This window comes from Rhinopithecus roxellana, chromosome 13 (assembly GCF_007565055.1).
Source record: "Rhinopithecus roxellana isolate Shanxi Qingling chromosome 13, ASM756505v1, whole genome shotgun sequence".
NCBI lineage: Eukaryota > Metazoa > Chordata > Mammalia > Primates > Cercopithecidae > Rhinopithecus > Rhinopithecus roxellana.
This window is the reverse complement of record NC_044561.1, coordinates 65659676-65663898: the sequence shown is the minus strand read 5'-3', so window position 1 is coordinate 65663898 and position 4223 is coordinate 65659676. Positions and strand designations below refer to the sequence as shown.

Genomic DNA, 4223 nt, shown 5'->3' with positions numbered 1-4223 from the left:
TAATTAATTAATTAAAACAAACAATGAAACAACTAGATAAACAACAAAGAGTCTTCTAACCTGCAAAATTTGCTAAGTTACATGAGTCCTATTCATAAACATCTCCGTTTGACTCCATGTGTCAGTTGATTTTCAAAGCTTTAAGCAAATTAGAATCATTTGAAAGGCTCGTTATAGCAGATTTCAGGGCCTTATCCTCAGATTCATGTTTCAAAGGTCTGGAGTGGGGTGCAAATATTTAAATTACTGAGTTCCTGGGTAACACTGATGCTGCTGGTTCATGGGAGGCATTTGAGAATCACATCTCTCACTGTATTTTAACATTTCACTTTCAGTTTCTTTTCAAATAAATATTGTCAACTGAAGAAAAAGTCAAGCTTTTAGAGAAATAGAGTTTGTCATGACAGCAACTGTGGCAAAGCAGCTGCTGCCGCCAGTACAGCTGGAGACGTGAGCCCACACTGGGGGCTGACCATGGGTCCACACTCTCTTGATGAGTGGAAGTCCCGTTGGATCAGAGTAAGATGGACAGTAGCTTTGGTTGTGATTGTGGTGAGCCGGAGCCACCTGATCACTAACAAAAGACATCTGTTAACCAACAGCCGCCAGGGCTTTCTGATGAAATATATAGCAACAAAGGAAGAAAAGAAGCAAAATGGAAATAGTGCTTGCCAGCACCTTAGAGCAATGGTGCTCAGGGCCAGTCCAACGTTGAATGTGTCTGCACTGTGAGAAGAATGTTCATAGAAGCCTGTTGTGTTGTGTGCATATTTATTCATATTTTTGTTAAACGTTAAATCATTTATCACAGTAAATCTGGGTGCATAGTATACAATTTCATTCCATTGGAGCTTCTTGAGTGTTTTCTTTAAATGTCTGAAGAGTTACTGTCCCTTTCTTGAACTATGAGTACTGCAATCTCTTAAATTCTCAATATGAGTAGAGCTTTTTGAGCTTTATATCTAAGGGGAACTGAACAAGCCTGTTTGGAAAATGCAATGCACATCAAGAAACTATCTTGCTGTGGAAGCATAATTATTTTTCTTCTCCATTTAAAAGATCTTTCCTTTTGATGTCAGTTTTCTTCCTTGTTTACACAAGTTCAACGATTCAAAAGGAAAACCCAATAGTAAAGATTTCAAACTGGCAGAGAAAGTTGAAAGTCTCATGAACATTCATGGTTTTGATCTGGGCTCTGGATATATGAACTTAAAACCTTTGGATTGTGGAGGCAATAGCTTGTTTTTTTTTTTTTTTTTTTTCTGCTCTAGATGATGACTGCGATAAAAGAGAATCCATCAAGAAAATTGTCCTTACTGATCCTCAGACTGTCAAAAATGCTCTACATGAAATCAAAATTATTAGAAGATTTGACATCATAACATTGTGAAAGTGTTTGAAATTCCTAGTACCAGTGGAAGCCAATTAACAAACAATGTGAACTCTCTTACCAAACTTAACAGTATTTACGTTTTTCAGAATTACATGGAGACAGACTTGGCGAATATGCTGGAGCAGGACACTTTACCGGAAGAGCATGCCAGACTTTTCATGTATCAGCTGCTAAGGTGGCTTAAGTATATTCACTCTGCAAATGTATTGCTCAGATATCTCAAACTAACTAATCTTTTCATTAACACTGAAGACATGATGCTGAAGATAGGGGACTTTGGTCTTGCAGAGATCATGGCTCCTCATTATTCCCATAATGATTATCTTTCTGATGGATTGGTAGCTAACTGGTACAGATCTCCACATCTTTTACTTTCTCCTAATAGTTATAGTAAAGCCATTGACATGTGGACTGCAGGCTACATCCTTGCTGAAATGCTGACTGGTAAACCCTTTCTGCAGGTGCACCTGAACTCAAACAGGTGCAGCTGATTTTAGAATCCAGTCCTGTTATACATGAGGAAGATTGTCAGGAGCTTCTCAGTGTAATTTCAGTTCACATTAGAAATTAAATGACTGAACCACAAAAACCTATAACTTAGTTGCTTCAGGGAATTAGTTGAGAAGCACTGGATTTCCTGGAATAAATTTTGATGTTTATCCCCACAGATGGGTTAACAGCAGAAGAAGTGTTGTCCCATCATTACATAAGTGCATGTTATTTTCCAATGGATGAGCCAATTTCAAGTCATCTTTTTCACATTGACGATGAAGTTTATGACATTTTGCTCATGGATGAAACTCACCGTCACATTTATAACTGGGAAAGGTATGATTGTTAGTTTTCAGCACATGATTGGTCTATGCATAATAAATTTGATATTGATGAAATTCTGCTTGACCCAGGAACTCTGTCTGATGTCACCGATGAAGAAGTCCAAGTTGATCCCCGAAAATATTTGGATGGACATTGGGAAAAGTATAAAGTATCTGGAGGATCCAATTGCTCTACTAAGCCTTTCTGGCAGCACCCAGATCATCATAACAACAAATAGGCATTTGAAGTGTAGCCATATTTGTAACTACAAAGCCAGGTCATCATCATATTTAGATAACTTAGTTTGGAGAGCGAGTAAAATTAACCATTACTATGAACCCAGTGTTATTATAGATATTTCCAGTTGGAAAGAATAAAGCAGAGAAAAATCTGATAAGAAAGGAAGTGAAAATGTGAAAGGAATGGATTGGTTAAAGCCCAGATAGTGCTTGAGGAAGCCTCTCAGCAACTGGTTGAAAAACAAAGGGAAAAAAAAAATCAGGGGTTTGCTTTTGATTCCTTTATTGTAGAAACTACTCAACTTAGTTCACAAGACGAGCCTACTGATGTTGTTGAGAAATTAAATAACTCAAATAGGTCAGAGTTCCAACTAGAAATGAAAAGTTTGATATGAAAGACAGTAAGCCAAGAAAAACAGAAAAAAGAAATGGCAAATTTGGCTCGATTAGAAATCTTGTACCAATCTTCTTGGGACAGCCAGTTTGTGGGTGGTGGGGAGAATTATTTTATCACAAATTAGTTTTGTTGTGAGGTAAGGAAGTGTGAATGAGTGGGGAAGGAAAACATTTACACTAGTTACTTAGACAAGTTATTTAACAGGAAAGAAGATGCTGAAATACTAGAAACTGAACTGGTAGAGGATGGGAAGCTTGGGGAGAGAGGACATGAAGGATTTCTGAACAACAGTGTGGAATTCCTCTTTAACAAGCACCTCGAGCCCATAGGCATCCCGCAGTTTCGCAGTCCAGTTGGGTCACCACTTAAGTCAATACAGGCCACATTACCACCTTTTGCTGTGGAGTCTTCCCCTCAAATTCCTCCCAAAACCTGCAGCAGCATTTTAAAACATGTGAACTAAAACACTCAGCAGACATTTATCTTTGCTCTCTTCATGAAATGTGTTTTGTCTTTATTTTATCACTAGTGTTTAGGTCATTTTTTACTTGAATCAGATGGTGTAATTTAGTAAGAATTAGCTCTTCGTTTTTACAATCCAGACTTTCTTTTCTACATATGAGATAGTTTTCATTTTAACTGGCATGTCGTTTGCATACAAAAATAAAGAATAGAGCAAAATAATGCAACACTGGAGGAGGAAAAAGAAATGCACTAAGACAAGTAAAACACATCCTCTCATAGAACAATGATCTGTTTTACAGGAAACAACTCTTGCCTTGAAATTTACACAGTGAGCCGGGCGCAGTGGCTCAAGCCTGTAATCCCAGCACTTTGGGAGGCCGAGATGGGCGGATCACTAGGTCAGGAGATCGAGACCATCCTGGCTAACACGGTGAAACCCCGTCTCTACTAAAAATACAAAAAATTAGCTGGGCGTGGTGGCGGCGCCTGTAGTCCCAGCTACTCAGGAGGCTGAGGCAGGAGAATGGCGGGAACCCGGGAGGCGGAGCTTGCAGTGAGCTGAGATCCGACCGCTGCACTCCAACCTGGCGACAGAGCGAGACTCCGCCTCAAAAAAAAAAAAAAAGAAATTTACACCGTGAGACTCTACATAATTGCCTGAAAATATCTATTTTTTTCTAAAACATTTTTTATTCATGAATATTTTTAAGTTTTTCACACTGTACACATTTCTTAAAACATATGATACTAGTAGCAACGGGAAATGACTGCCAAATTGGGTACACCTGTGTTATCTAGCTCAAGATAACAAAAGTATGTGGCAAAACATATACCATTCACAGTGCTTCACAATATGCACATTTATTTAGCCAACATTTATTGTAGTAAACTATTCTTAATAAGACTCATTTAC

General features: G+C 38.3%; 1 pseudogene; it reads left to right on the top strand.

The window, feature by feature from the left end:
• Window positions 1–474: 474 nt before the first annotated feature.
• LOC104656890 lies at window positions 475–3308 on the top strand (annotated as a pseudogene).
• Window positions 3309–4223: the final 915 nt, after the last annotated feature.